The 16,984-nt window shown below is 35.6% G+C and overlaps 1 protein-coding gene across 1 annotated transcript in view; it reads right to left on the bottom strand.

Annotated features, from left to right (window-relative positions):
* Positions 1–16,582, bottom strand: part of dimm (dimmed) — an 86,829-nt gene extending 70,247 nt beyond the window's left edge. Inside the window, exon 1 of the mRNA XM_066296936.1 lies at positions 16,444–16,582. The gene's annotated coding sequence lies outside the window, so the exon portion shown is untranslated. The remainder of the gene's footprint in view (positions 1–16,443) is intronic.
* Positions 16,583–16,984: the final 402 nt, after the last annotated feature.

Genomic DNA, 16,984 nt, shown 5'->3' with positions numbered 1-16,984 from the left:
GCAGTAATAGCAATGAAAATTATATGCTTTACTCGGCGAAACCGCAAGTTTACTGCAGCATCATTATTTATGGCCCAACCGATAAGGCTTTGTTTTTGTGACTTGGAAATCACGACGGAGAAATTATTTTACCCGTTATATATTTATGGTTAATTACCAAAATTTCGAAATCAGGTATTAGACGTTTTATTGGATATTTTACTTGAAAAGCTTCGAGGATCGACTGTCGAATTAAGAAATGGTAAACTGTCCAAAAAATTTGAAAAAAGTTCAAAATGGGGCACATAGCGCATGTTACGTTAGTATTTTGATGACATAAATTAGTAGAGCATCAAAAGTTTTCGACGCTCACATCCTTCCCACAAGTTTCCATTAAAGGATCAGCTTTGAGGATTATGCCGGAAAAAGACCACACTTCTCTCAAGCAAAGTATTACGTACTACTGTACTAGGTAGTATTTTATCTAACGCGTAATAAGCGTCATCAAGCAAGAAAAACTTCTCCATCGTGAATGAGGTACTTCATTATATGCTCGTCTAATAATTATATATATTACCAATTTGCATTATGATGACTCAGTGAAAAAGAAGACTGGTGCTTCTTTTTCTAGATCTGTTCATACGTGTGATGTTTTTATACCTATTTACGATTATTCGCTTCTGGTTTTCCAATCTTACGCCTCTCAGGAGTGCTTAGCGCTGAAGGAGACCGAAATATGAGTAGAAACATTGGCAGATTATGAAGTCTCAGGCTGTCTGAGTGTTGCTTTAAAACCGATACATTTTCCCCGATGCTTTTCGCTTACATATTTCAAGTATAAAGCAAGTACGTCATACTACAGCATGATAATCTTAAGATGAGCCCTGTAACCATTTATTTTGTAACCTTTTTGCCTGACGACATTTGTCCTCTAACCCTTCTTAATAAGGTGTGAGTAATAAAAAGTACCTCGCAGTACGAGGGAGTCCAAAAAGTAGGACGTTGGTTAAACCATAAACTCTTCACCATCAAATATTTTTCGACGCTGGCAATACTGAAGCTTCTTTGAATGATCTCGGGTCGATAAGCAAATTCCCATTTCTTAGTTCGTATTTTTCAAATGGGGTAGTTTTGGAATATATCTCAAATAAAATGCATAATCTAAAAGGGATAAAAGGGAAATATTGAATTTAAAAGTTGAAAATACAGGGTGCCCCATGTAAAAATTAAAAAGCAAGATAAAGTAGGTTTCAAAAAGTTGTTAACGTTGTCCAGAGTAAGTGGATTAAATTCGAAATGATTTAACGACGTCTCGGAAAAGTTGCAAAGTGGACCCACTTTCTATTGTCACCCTGTAGATTCACCACGTTGCTATTCTAAAGACTAGTTTCGCACTTTCCACTAAAAAACTATTGTGTTGGGAATAAACCATTCGCAGTATTTTATTCAATTCTAACAGCAAGGAATTCGAAATTTCCAGAATAATTTAACAAATCTTGTTAATTGTAATTTGAAAATGGACGTGATGGGCGTCGGTCAAGGGTTTTGAGATACAAGGGATAATTAAATCCAACTTAAAGTGGGTAGTATGTACACGAACAATAAGAACGTTAGTTCAAAGACCACTTTCCCTCAAGATCTTTGACGCAGGAACTATTGTCTAATTGAACCACAGAGAAATGTAACATATTACGTTCCTTACTGCGTGTTAACCCACCAGTAAAAAGCTCTTGAAGTCGCCTTTCTTATATCGCAGGAAAAATCCGGAACAGGTTTAAACCATATTTCACCTCCATTAAGAAAATAAAAGTAACTTGGGGTTTTTTGATATGGCAAACATCTCGGGAGCCGCAGACCAGAAAATTCTTCTTATAAAAATACGTCAGCGAGTAGGTGTAGAAAGATCAAACTACGAATATTTCATATTTTTCTTGTTGATCTCTCGAGTAGAAGAGCATCATGTAAAAGAGATAATATAAAAGACTATGTAATAAAAATCAGAGCATAATCTTATTTTGATATGTCAGATGTATATCAGATTATATTTTCCTCCTGGACGATTTATCCAAGAGAGGAATTTACTGGCTCTTTTCGATTATTTTAATGATTTTCATGTAAAACAATAAATATAAATTCCTGGATAAAATTTTGGAAAGAATAGTTTCATATTAACTGAAAATCTAAAGTCACCTCTACGAGTTCCAATTAAATTTCGGTGCACCCGAAATTCTTCAATTTACCACAGGAGGACTAATTTCGATACTCATTCATTGATGGATATTTATTAAAAACTAAGGAAAATATATGATTTTTGTGCGAGCTTCGCATTACATCAAGTAAAATTTCAGACCTACGTTGTTTGACTAATCAGAAGCTGGATTCGTGTCTGGGTTGTTTTTGGACCAATCAACAAAAATGCCTGTTCTGGCAAACCGGAAGTGAATGGTAATTAAACTAAAAATATTTATTTATTAATAAAAAGAGAATAATTTCGAATGTTCAAATTGAAACGGTACCGTGACGCGGGTCTGATAACATAGGTGGTAGAAATGCATAGAGAAGCCGAGTTATGAGACAAGAATACAGAATTGTCTCCATTCGCAGAAAGGAATTCTGATTCGGTAAAAAATCTGAAAAAGAGATTCAAGGAAAAACTTTGAACGGCCAGCAGGAAGTTTCGTTGCATCAAGTACATGTGTATCTTATTTCTTCTCTATTTTTCCCTGTCTTCTTTTATTCTATCTTTATATCTCCATTACACGTCACGTTACGTATTATATATCTTAATTCTGGTGACAGGTCCTGATCGGGCAGGCCGAGTGAAAGGAGCCATCTTAATAATCTCCGTTTCGATGTGGACCTATATTTGAATACTAAACGTTATTTCTACATTAAAAATGTTTCCCCCACTAGTGCAGAAAGTGAAAGTGTGTGTGTGTGTGTGTGTAAAATGTCTGGGAATCGGAAAAATCATTAATAAATGCGATGTAAATTCTGGGTACATCTGACGTCAAAAATGGAAAAAGTGTCTCTATTAGAAATTGCGGTGTGATCAGCTTTTCTCAGAGAGATGTGCAAAAATTGCATTACATAGAAGGCGATTCTCGACATTCACATGAAAAAGATGTAAATTTTTCGACATTTCCTCGGTTCAATTACCTCAAGCATGAAATATTAAAGTTATGAAATAACAATGAAGTATAAGAAGAACGGGTTGGCATATTCATTAAGCATTTAAGAAGTGCAGCCAAGCATAAATTCAAAGTTTGTAATATTATGATCTAACTATATATAACTGCAATGTTTTTTTGTTTTATTCGAAAAAGAATGTGCGGTTAAGCTTCATAGATCAGTTCCCCGACACTAGAAAGCACATATTTGTGAAGGTCGTTACGTTTCGAGTCTGCTTGCCGCAGGTAATTACAGATTGAAGTAATCAAGTAAAAGTACTCACTGTACAACATGTTAACACGATTGTAACAGTTTATTATTAGATTGGAGCATTGAATAAATTAATTGATGCATATAAAGCAAATCGTTTAAATCCCACTTTCCTCCTCAATGTCTGATGGACTACAAATACTGGAAGTAATTGTGCCAGTTTTTTTTTTTTTTTTTTTTTTTTTTAAATTTAAATTTTAATTAATTATACAGGTGATTTAAAAGTACGGGCCGCTACTTCAGCGGCATATTCTACACATTAACATAAAGTAAAATTGTAAATATATTTTTTTCAAAATCGTTTTGTGCGAAAGTTCTGACGACTTAAAGGGGGAAAAGAGAAAAGCCCGGAAAAGTGTTTTTTTTAATTCTAATTAGTAAACGGGAAATTACAAAGTGTTGAAATCTAGGAGGTAGCCATGAAATTGGATCTGGAATATTTTTAGGAAAATAAAATTTTGAGAGGTATAGATGCTAATTTTTCGATAAAATTTTTTTGTAATATAAAACTTTGGATATAATTTTTTAAAAGTTATTTTTCTTGAAAAAATAATTTCGAGCGAATTTGAGAAACAAAACCTTTTCATTGCAAGAAGGTTGCTTTTTTTAAAAAAACGACCTTATCGTCCTGAAATTTTATATTACAAAAAAAATTATCCAAAAATAAGCACGTGCACGACAACGGCAAAACATTAGACCACTGATTATTTAAAAATGCCCTTTTTGTAAAAATAGTTTATGGCTACCTACTAAATTTAAATAATTTTTAATTTCCCATTCACCAATTAGGGCCAAAAACCACTTTACCGGTCCCACCTTATGGAGCCGGTAAAAAAACCGAACATCCGGTATAATATAAAGGGTGTTTGGTGGCATGATGGAAAGTTCCTAACTGTCAGATCATGGAGTTATTTTGAATGTATGTATATAATCATATTTATTCTTATAGAAAGTCTCACCGTTATTGAAATATTAGTCTTTTCAGATTTTTATACGAAATAATAGAGCTGATACCATTAAGTTAATTGTTTTAGTATTGAATACTTTCGGAAATAATGTAAAAAATTATTTTTAATGTGCATATTGATTAAGCAAAACGAAAATGAATTTAAAAGTATTATTATAAACAATTATTTAGACAAATTAATGTATCGAAATATTTTGTTTACAATATATTCTTCCATTATAAACAACATTTTTTCCAACACAGCGCTAGCTCAAGAAATTGAAATAATCTTTAAAACTTCTCTGTTGTAATCTTTCAAATAATATACGTAATCATAACAAAGTTGTAGTTCACAAAACTGAAAACCAAAAGAAATAACACTCAGAACAAGAAAACAAGTGAAATTAAGTTTAAATTATCAATAATTTTAAAATTCATAACGTCAATTCTAGCTCAAATAATACTATTATCAATTTCATTTGCGAAATGAGGCCTTCCATATTTAATGCATTTACGTGCCCCTCTACTCTGCTCTTCCCCCTTCCATCCCTTGGACGATATTTCAAAGACCATGAGATTTTGTATCACAATAAACATGATTATATAGATTCCAAATGGTCCTTTCTATCTCCCATCGAAAACTTACTATCGCTCTATCAAACACTTCTTCTAATATGAAATAACTCAGCCTTTCGTGGTATGGGAGGGAATACGTCAGAATGCACGTACAAGAGGTAATTAAATCCGTAATTTCTAGCAAATTACGAAACGCACTGACATTTTGACACAAGTTGAAATTATATATGAATTTTTTTAACATTCAAATTTTGTGAATCGAAAGCGATCAACAACTGACAAATTCTCGCACTTAACATATTTACAAATGCGGGACCAGAATACAACAAATTTAATTTGTTTATGTTGCCTGGTTCTTGCAAATTTATGGCACTCAGAAGCAAACACTTTGTTCTGATCACATTTCCGGCAAAGGCCATATAGCTGTTCGGGCCTAAATTAGAAAACAACACATTACGTATAAGATGTTTGGTTTACGTCATAAGCCCTTACACGTACAGGGTATTGAAAAACGTTCTCCGAAAGGAAATTCTGGGGCACATGCTACACACCCATGTTTCCATAAAACCCGGTTGTTTTCCACATTTAATGAGTTGGTTACTTGCAATTCATAAATTATGATGCCTAGACTTTTGCAACACCCTGTATAAGTATTAATTTCAGCGAATAATCATGATTGAGAACCAGAGGCTTGATGACTGACTAAGTTAGGCAACAAAATTAATCATTGAAATACATCATACCTGTAGAGACCGCGTTTTTTGCACAATTTTTAAAGGGTACGACTCTTAAGTACGACAAGCTTATGCAGTATCATTGCAGTGTTGTCAGGTACCGAGAGAAATCTCCTCATAAATTAGTCTCTTAATTTTCATGTGGGTTGTCTACGATGGCAAAGACGTTATTTATTGATTTAATCATAAATTAAATTGATTAATTGCGAAGATTGTAAATTTATGTGGTTTATTAACATATTTCGAATTTTTTGATCGTTCGATATTGGTAGTGCTGCTACGTAATTAGCAAATCGGCAACTCTGCAACAGTGATGTAATACTTTGGTTTGAACGTATCTATATGCGGTACACTGCGGTACACACAATCGCCATTGTCTGTTTATTTGCCATTTAAATAGTTTTCAGCAATTGTAATCACCACAACACAGAAAAAAAACCATAGCGGTACGACTAGAATATTGTCCATAATCAAACTGTGTTGTGGTAAAGTAGCCATGTCGTTCCGAATGAAAAAATAATCTATTACGCAGCAAGCGTAAAAAAAAGCTTTAACGCACAAGTGCGGCATGCGGGTGTGTTAAGAACAGTTTTATTTTGTTTGTTATGTAACACATTAGTTGCTAATCTAGAAGGGTTCGGGTTTAATTAAAAAATAATAATACAAAGAACTATGATAGCGGAAACTATCAATACCCTCCCGATATTTTGATGATTTAACGCAGGATTGTCTTTGGCTTAGAAGAAATAGTCCAGGAAAGGAAGAGGGCAGATTCCCATTTTCGTCACTAGGAAAACGGTAGTTCTCTATTAATTTAGTATCAAATTAGAGCACATGTTTCAATGGATAATGTGCTATTGCATGAACAAGCACTTTTTACAGCAGCAAAGGAGGCTTCCTTAGGTTGTCCTTCAGAAGGTAGAACCTTGAAAGTTTCACTTATCCTTCACTTACTGCCAACAGTATGCTTAGGTTTCACCAACTGAAGCTTTAATTTTACTTTCTTTCCAACACAGCTTTCATATAATCATCCCCCTGAATGATTTCTTCGGTAGGTCTCAGCTCCGCCTCCCCCTATCCATCAGCTCCATTTGCAGACTTATCTGTTGCTCTTCAATATGTTAAGATTGGGCTTTATCGGAAGCAGTATCTTCCCTACTTCTTTGTTTTAGTGATACCGGTACTGATGATGGTAGCGAAGGTACACCGCGGGCCAGAGCAGCATCTAATTTCGGCGGTAGGCAAATCGTGCTCTGGGTTTAATGCGGTGGACGTTGCTATAGTGATGGTCACCCATTTCCAACGTTGCGATGGTAGGTGTGAAGGGAGATGTGCTTGGGACGACGTCAGGTCAGACCGTAGTGTAGAAGGGGAGAACAGACGAGCGGGAGATGGCAAAATAATGGAAAGTTTCACTGAACTTCTTTCCATAATACGATAATTGATCGTGACTGGCCGCTTAAATGGTCAAAGTCCAAGTTATAACGACACTGTTTAAAGGAAATTACAATCTTTGAAAAATGGAATCTCTCCCAGGTAATTCTAGAGAGTCGTAAAATTTTTGCCATTAGAAAGTCAATCATCGCTCTTCTTCACTGCATTATTTTCGATTCCTAAGTTGTGACGGTCCTGTTCAAACGATGTGACGGTTTAAATGGATGATGAGACAATGGAAGGAGTAACACGAAATTTCAGCTCAACTACCGCCGAAACGTTCGTAAATTCTGCTTCCGAAGAGTTTTTTTGGTGGGTCTCATATCGGCGTTTTTATGAGAGTAATTCCAGTCGTTCTGGTCTCTTCAGGAAAGTGGAAATACACCATTGATCCCCATTGAGTTATCTTCTGAGAGAAAAGATAACAATAGCAGCTTTCATTATGAAGTCAGAACCCCAGGCATTCATGGCCTCGAATCATCAAGATTTATCCAATTACAAAGTTGTGATAAACAACATCCAATTAAGACATATTGTTCTTTTGGCTTAATTAAACGGGAGGTAATTAAAATTACATTTTATAATACTCATTATAGTACAGCTTTATGTGCTTATATTGACTGAAGAAAACGACCCTGAGTACATGATTCTGATGAGTTATAATGGGAAACACATTTAGGTCAGCACATATGTGAGAGAGTGTATTTGGATTGCGATCCCACTAAACCCATTTTCATTGTTGGTTACTGTCTGATTTAATGGCCTCGCTTTACAAAGCTTATGATTATGAACGTAGATAATATATTATGATAAAGTAATCAGCATTTGGCACCTACCCGAGATTTTTAACAATATGTTTCATGGTAATATTTCTCTGGTCACTATTTACATGATTACACGCATCAGTGCTACTGCAAATTTCCTCATAATTCATCATATTGCAATGAACAATAATTAATATCTCCGGCGTATCCGCTTAGTGCCCTTTTCAAAGCTGGATTAGAACAAAAAATGGTTTGAATGGATTTTGCTGTCGTTTCAATATACCCGATTTAGCGCTTGATAAATGGCTTGAGTTTAAGCCATTTTTTTTTTTTTTTGAAAAATTTAAAGTCAATCTCCATCTTCCGAAACCATTACTTAAAAGAAGATTTCTAAGTAAGCTTATCGACGCATTTGCCCCAAAAATGTCGTCCGGTGCGTTGCCGCTAAGCATTGAATTATTTTAATGCTCGCCGAAGATGGCCCTAAATCGCTATGCTGTTTCAGAGCAATTGAATTCTTCGAACAACTGCGCGTTATAGTTCGGGGCGAACAGTACAGTGGCTCGAATCAAAGACAGTGGCGCAGATAAATCATTAAGTTTAATCAATCCTTATTTAATTGGTTAATTAAATGTCTAATTAATTAAAAAATAATCCTTAAAAATTACGTATAAATAAAAACGGATTACATTTCCTCTCTATTAAATTCCATCAAGTAAAATATTAATGTAAGATATTATTTATTGACACTAATATAATGTTAATAAATTATATATTATATGTAATGTTAATAAATTATATATTGTATATAATATTATTATCATCGCTAAATGCTTTATTGAGGAACTGAAGTTCAAGGAAGTCATTTAGTAGTAAACTATGCAATGAAAAGTTTGGAATTCCTAAGGAAAATTTAAAACACTTGTTTGGACCATCTGTACGTGCATGCTAAAGTATGTTAATCGCCTATAGGGTATTTAGTGTGATTATCACATGCGATATCTTGGCTAATGCTATGTAGTCAACGTTTTTTAGTTAATATATGCAGGCAAAAACAATTTTACTTGAATAATGAGGCACTGGAAACTATGCTTATAATTATTGTTATTTACTTTTAAGCCTCTAGAATTATTTCTTTACCAAGATTGTTTAAACATTTTTGTAGACAAATATTTACTTAATTACCGACAAATAGATTTATCCCTCTTATAGTAACTATTTGTGGAATTTTTATAATATTTAGTTTGAGGACGCTCTATACATGGCGTTATTCAACTACATGTATTAGCTTCAAGGGACAATCCTTCGGGGGATTCTGAGACGAAACGTTTCCGCAAACATAGCTCCGGTAGTGCTTCGTATTCAACATACAGGATGTCAAACTTCGTCTTTTAAATCGTTTTATCGTGAAAGCCTTAGTTATCCTTCAGCTGATTTTATTGGAATTTGATATTTATTTATTGTTAAATGTTTTACTAAAAAAATACGCGTCATTTATTTTGGTGTGGTTGGCCCTTTGCTAGCTAATAGCAAAAAAAGACACAATTTTTAGCTTAAAAGGTTCCTTTGTACATTAAAAATTCTCACGACCTTTCAACATCACATTGGTTTGCATTTGATTGTTATTTATGAGGTTTTTTTTAGATGTAAACAATAAAAAAAAGTATGACAACCTACATTTTGATAATGAAACATTACCCAACCTATGTTTATACAATGTGACCCATTGAACATGGACACATCAACGTGATTTTTGGATTTATAACTCGATTTCAAAAAAACAAGAATCCAGGCTAGAGAATAAAAAACTCTATTTATGCTGTAAACATTGTTTTCTAGTGCACTTAGCCAAGAGCTTTTATAACCTGTTGACTATGTCGAAAATCGGGAAAAAATTTTAGGGTTTTTTTGCAAAAAAATAAGGACGCCACTGAATTCACCGTTCCCTAAAATGGATGTATACTAAATTTAATTAAAAAAAAAACATTTATTAACCATTTCAGAGAAGTTTATTTTATAGTTGGAAACAATATTATTTTATCAAGATAACTGAAACACGAGTAAAAAATAAAATAAATAAACTAATAAATCAAATCTTGAAAGTTTCCACTAGTTAGCCCTTTAATGCAATGCATTTATTGAATCTTTTTAAAATGTTGCCTTGGGCGCTTTTCAATTATTGTGGGGTTGTTTCGGCACAAGCTTTGCACATGCGAGTTAGAAAGTTTTCAATATCGCGAGGACATAATTTATAAACTTTATTTTTGATCGTGGCCCAGAAAAAATCTGAGAATATGAGATCGCGAAAACTGTTTAGTATAGGAGGCCATTCGAATAACGAACCATTATGGCCTGTTTATTTATTTTCAAAATGCAATGTTAAATATTGTTTCACATAAGCGGAGTTTCAAACAGGACTGCCGTCTAATTGGATGTGGAGGTTGCTCAAATAAGCGAATGGCAAATTGTCCAAAGCGTCCATCACGTGCTGAAGAAATTCTGAAACATCTGGACCATTCAGGTTTCCGTCCAAAAAGGAATTAATTTCACGTTTATTAATTAGTTTAATTCCTTTGATCTCGTTTCTATGGCTATATTGATAAATTAACATGGTTTGCAAAATAAACTACTCAGAAATGGTTAATAATTGCTATTTATTTATGAAAATTCGCACGTCCGCATTTTAAAGAACCAAATTTAAGGGATTGATTACTTTTCCCAAAAAAACATTGTAATCCTTCCTCCCCATTTTTGAGATAAAAATAAGTCATCGCAGGCACTGGTCGAGCGCCTGAAGAAAACAATTTTTACAGCTTAAATAGGGTTTTTTATTCTCCATTTTATGAGCCTTGGTCCTTCGAAATCGAGCTGCAAATGCGAAATTTACAGGGGTATTTCCGTCTCAAGTCGATCACACTGTCTGAATTTATCGTTTCACAATCACTCAGAGAATCACCCCTTGAAATTTGGCCACGTGCCGAAATAACACCCTGTACGATTTATGGCGTGTTAGGACGGCCGCACCGGCGCGCATTTAGGGCGGTAGTTAGACCGACCTTTTGACAGCGCTTTGTTTTATTATGATGTGTATGATTCATAACGTCCTGGATTTCGATGAATCAGAAACCATTATATTCCACAACATGCTGCCTCTAGAAGCAAATATGAAACATTGTTATTGTTTCGATGAAAAATTGTCCGCATTCGGATAACGTTTTCCCATATGATCTCTTGGAAAGAACAGAAAGATGGAGGGCAAGTATTCAACGAAACGTTTAAAAATGACCTTCTAGTCGGTCGTAAGTCCGAAATTAGTTGTAGTGGGCCCTTACGAAAGGTTTGCGCGGTGATCACACCGACTTCGACTTCTCTTCGTGTAATTTTTCATTTCCACACATGTAGGTTCAATTTGGACCACACTGTGCATCCCGAATGTATCCCTGAAATTTCCAGTCTTTCCACGAAAGCGGAAACCCGTGCCTCTCTAGTGTTGATCGTCCAACACCACGCCAGGCACTTTTCCATGAGCGATGCAAAACACTGTCAGAGAGTCTTTCAAAATGACGAAAATCTGACATCTTCCAGGATTCACGACGCGAAAGTCTGATGGTGGTATTCTCAGGTGGATGTAGGCAATTCTGATGCGTCGCAGCCGCGTTCGGGCTGCCCCCGGTTTTAAATGAAACACCCGGTGTATGCAGTGACGAGATGAAATAAAAACGTTCGTTAATAAGCCTGCTTGGAAATAAACGAACAGGAACGAATTCCGTCCCTGGATAATTCAATTCAGCTTGTTGAATATGGAATCATTTCCGGCGCCGAGTCGAACGACGTCCGTTCTTAAAGACGTCACATTTAACTAGTGTCTGTTTCGCACCCGCCCACTGCTCGTTACATCCCTATAATTTTAATTACTGCCCTTGTTGCGTGAAAATAAGCTGCGAGTTAATTGAACGTTAGATATCTGGGGGATGATAAGGCTCTGCTAGACTGAAATGTGGCAGAGTGAATGGAGCCGGTGGTAATTTATCGCCGCAATGAGATGAACTCATAACAATGGATACGTCAAGATTCGAAATTATCTTGTTTCTTGTTTGATTAATTTACGTATCCTTTCAACAGGCCCTATAAAGGGGACGACACTTCTCTGGCTTTTCAGTTATTCCGGTTTTGTACATAAATATCAGTTTTTTTTAGCTCCGAAAATAAATATTCCGCATTCAATTGTTAATTTAAACACATTGTCCGTTTAAGATCATTCTTTCGCACTCGTTGCAATGTGAAATGTCCACTTCCAGGGCTAGTTAGGAGCTGGGTTTTATTTAATTTTGTCGCACGAGCAGGAGCGGAGCATGCGCACTTGACCGGCTCGGAATAGTCGATTAGGCGCCACACGTTCTGATTTGTAGAATGCCGAAGGCCCGGAATCCCGAAAAGCTCCTTCGACGTAAGGCGTTGGTAACATCGTTCCTCAGCAGCCACGTAGAAGGTAGTACCTACCAAACAGTTTAAGCACATAGCAAGCAAAACATGCCGATTACTCTCAGCCGAGTAGATCGTTCAATTCCGAACTAGTGCCTGGAAGGCACAGCAAAATGTTTAGGTTTTTCCAAGCTGAGCCCACCATTCCATGCTGAGTCGATCGTTCCGTGGCGAACCAATGCGTCGAAGAGCATTTCTGCCCGCTATCTGGTTCAGTGCCTAATGCTTAACGTTGTGACGATTTAATCTGAGTCAACCTGACCCCTGATCTAAAACACCCTCTCATGGTTTCTGAGGTCCAACGAAACCACCGTGGAGTCGGTTAAAGCAGCAGAAAATTGCTAAAATGAGTGATATTGGCTTCATATGTATCCTGGACTGTCACAGATTTCACCACGACCACTTTCAATCTACTGCGATCTACTAAATTCATTATGAGCCATGTCAAACAAAAACAATAATTATGTTGCGATGAACAACAACAGGTTTCCGGCGTTAATGGAATGACAATGTGACGGTAGACACACAAAGGTTAGCCCATCTTTGTTGTCAGTTATGTAACTTAAGAACGCATCACGTATGTCTTAAACCTATAGGCAAAAACTACTTAGCAGCTCTGTACACAAATTCGATAATATTAGAGAGTCGAAAAGGAATATTATAGAAACGTGCTTAGTAGGCTCACAATTGTATGTGACGTTGATACAAAGATTCATTGGCTCGACTATATAGTCCTCCCTATATTAAACCGTTATCGCGATGCACACTAATGCTAGTATGACATACTTATATCCAATTAAAAGCGCCTTTGACGATGAATAGATTTATCCAGTTTTATCCAAAATAAATCTTCAGGCCTTTTCCCTGAGGTCCTATTAAAATTATTAACTTTTATTAAATTGAAATCTGCTTATTTTTCCACTTTTTATGCATAAGTAGGTCAGATTATGTTAAACTATTTAAACTTTTAGAGAGGGAAAAGGATCTGCATATATTTGATAAAATTGAAAGGGATTTTTTGTTACAAAGATGCACGAACACTCGGAAAGTCCAAAGCTGCACACATGTAGGTGGCAAATCTATGGGAGTCCCGTTCCTTAAACCCCTGTATTATGATCCTCCGTTCAATTTGGGCAAAGCTGCGCAATTTAAAATGTAAATTCAAATTTTTAAAAAAAATTTAAAAACGGTGTTGCCAATATTTCGTCGAATATCATTAAAAATGGAAATTTCAATTTTTGCTTATAGAATTGCAAATGGTGCACATGGTACGTTGAAAAACGATCTAACTAGGACATTCTTAAGGATATTTTTTTAACAACGTGGCTAGTTTTATTCCTATGCAGCTGGTTTACGAGATATACAGCATGTTTCAACAGTGTGTCAGGGCTGGAAAAGTTCTCCAGATCTTGAACGAGTAATAGGTTGCAATGTTCAATACACGATTGAATATACAATCAAGTGCGGTAAAACTATATTACAGAACGAATACGAAATACTCTATGGGTATAAATATATGAGTACAGCAATTCATATGGTTAGGAAAGGGCTGTTTTTTAATAGTTACGTATTAATTTATTTTTTTGTAAGGAATATGCAAACTACCATAATGCTGTTAAGCATAATTATTAATATTTATCACATGGGGAGGGGCATATGTTAATTAAACTTGCAGCTCTATTTTCTCCGCGACCTGCATTAATTACTCACATTTTCTGCATCACTCATTCCATCAATTTCAGTTAAATCATGGTAAAATTGCCATTAAATATATAGCTTGTGACTTTGAACGCAACGCAAACTCCGAAGTCATTCGGAAAGTCTCCTCGTCTTGTGGACTCAACAACACAAATTTTGGAGAGATTACAAAGTAATATACATGGTGTTTCATGTTTGATCTGCGCTTTTGGGAGAAGGGTGGAAAATCGCACACTCAGACGAGATCATAATAGTTAATTAGTTAACAGGGGAAAAGTTATGATTTATCGTACGCATCGCAATTCAGCAATTGAGTGTGGTAAAGCTGTTTTACCGCACCTTCTTAAAAACACGTTTTTTTTTTTGAGCTTTTGCAACAGTTTTGCTATGTGAGTTTTTCATAACAGTTCATGTTATCCGGCCTTTAAGCCAACTAGAAAATATACAAGGTGATGTCGTTTGACGGGTCAGGCCCCCTGCTAATAACTCATGTCTGTTGATACGCCATTGATATTCACTAACGAAATTTGAAATCCCTTTTCAAGTTAGAGATTTTTTTGTTGCCGGCGCTTCTCCTTAACTCTCATCTTTTTCATACAGGGTGGACGTTTTTGATGATGCGTTCGTTCAAATCTAGGAAATTATAGAAACGAAGTGACAGTTAAACAGGAGAATAGCGTTTCGTGTTAGATGCATTGCTGGTTGTGAAGGGTTCTTTAGGGGTGGAGGGCCCTTTACCTCCCCATCTTACTGCCGCTATTATAGGTAAGTGGTTAGATTAACATATGCTGTATCACATCATACTCGTAGCTACAACATGTCAGGTGGCAATAAACATCTAATGGGTTGTTCGCGGCACCTACTTAAACCTTTTTTTAATTGCTAAAAGATTTTAATTTGCTGCTGTTCAGTTTAGCAGTAAATCATTTAATAAATATGTGTTTTCGAAAATTTATAGTAACTTTAACGGCTGCCACTCGTTAAACACCTCTTATCGCGTCTATTTCGAGATAGGTTGAACTATAAATAACACTATGGTGCAACGAAAAAAACGTAGGATATGGCCTTAATCGTTATTTTCTTTTATGAAAGAATTTATTTGCATATTCTTTTATACATATAAATTTAGCCTAGAAGGGCTGAGAATGATTAATTTAGAGTCAGCATAATGCCAAGAGCTTTTAGGTTTTACCTTTACTACTAAGTGAACATTTAAAAATCTTTTATTCTCAGTTTGAAATCCTGCAGCCAGTTCGTTGAGGTCATGACCATCCAGGTTGGAATATGCGGAATTATGTTTAGAGAGCTATATTGAATGGTTGTCTCGTCGAATATGGGCACGAGGCACAACCAAGTCAACATATGTGCATAATTTGATGAATTATGATTCGCAGCATTTTTTAGTAATATGAATTCACGTATAGGTCAGGTATGGGAGTCGACAGCTTTAATTTATTAACATTCCCCTTCTACCGATATTGAACTAGCTTTTTAAAATCAATAAGCAGGGACAATCTCAGCAGAAAATCTGAAGTAATGTAATTTGATATTATTTTTTTCTTTATAAATACCTTTTACCTCCAATTCAAAGGTCTACCACAAGATTGCACGTTTCGATGTTTCACGTGTAAAAAGAAGTTTGTCAAACTTCTTCACGAAAAATAAATTAATAAGTGAGAAAATAACTTTATGGCGGTTTCTCCATGTCCTTTGGAAGTTCATAGTAGGTTTTTTTTTAATATATGATGTATTGGCGTATCATAACATGTACTTTTCGTGCCATGTCCAGATCGGACTGTCGGACTGAAAATTTTATTAAAAAAAAGTCCGATGATGATCTATTTGCAAATGAAACGTTGGAATATGCGACATTGCGACACATCATTGACTTAGGGATAAAAAGTATCTTCAAAATAGGACTAAAAATGATCACGGCAGCTTTTAAAAAATGGCGCGGGACCTGTATTTGAGAATTAAATAGCACATAGAAAGTGTGTTAATATCACTATGTAGGCCACAAAAAATAAAACCTTTCTTATCGAATTTTCTCGCAGCACCGCACGCTTTTGATTTATTTTCAAAAAAAAACCGTTTTGACAAATTTTGACTTTTCCTTAATATTTCGCAAGCCTAGGGAAACTTGACAACGCCGCTTTCGAACCTTATTTCAGGTTACCAGTAAGTTTAACAAATTTTGTCTCAGTTCACCGACCTTCTGGCTTTAACCGTTTCCGAGATGGCAATAGCGAACCATCGCAATGTATGATAAAAAAACTTGTTAATATTTTGTCGCTAAAAAACGAATGTTCATGCATGTAATTCAATTTAATCGCCTGAAGTTCATATTATCTAGCGAATCAGGAGTATTATTGCAGTTGTAAATACATACCTATGGATAAAAAAACCCTCAGGAGACCCAGGAAGAAGAAAATTCGGTCTTTGAGTTTATTATTATCGAAGTGAACTCCCGAACCAATCGAACGTATTTTCGCGAAACTTCTAGCGGGAAAACCATTCGTCTCCTCTAGCGCTTAGCGTCTTCTGTTGATAATCCGGAAAATTGTGCGTCCCGGCGCTTGTAGAGCGTCGACGCGTCGCCGTCGGATTGCACGTGGTAGGTGGTCAACGTCACCCACATACATTTTCCCACGCTTTGATAACGATGTCAAAATGACGTAATAAATTGCAAACAAGAAAGTTTGCTCGTATTTTTACGTCAACATAATCGCTCCTACATGATGCAATTGCTGTTTCCTTCCAAATTATGCGGGAAAAGTCTCTATGTGGAAATCATTTTTATTTCATACTTTTCAACTTTTCATACCTTCTCTACTAGCGGGAGTTACGTAACGGTTCTGTAAGTGATAGATAGATGCTATATTATTTTCATATACTATTTCATGTGTATAGTTTATATAGTTCAAAAGGTT

Source organism: Euwallacea fornicatus, chromosome 27, assembly GCF_040115645.1.
Source record: "Euwallacea fornicatus isolate EFF26 chromosome 27, ASM4011564v1, whole genome shotgun sequence".
Lineage (NCBI taxonomy): Eukaryota > Metazoa > Arthropoda > Insecta > Coleoptera > Curculionidae > Euwallacea > Euwallacea fornicatus.
The sequence above is the reverse complement of the archived record's forward strand: the minus strand, read 5'-3'. Positions and strand labels throughout refer to the sequence as shown.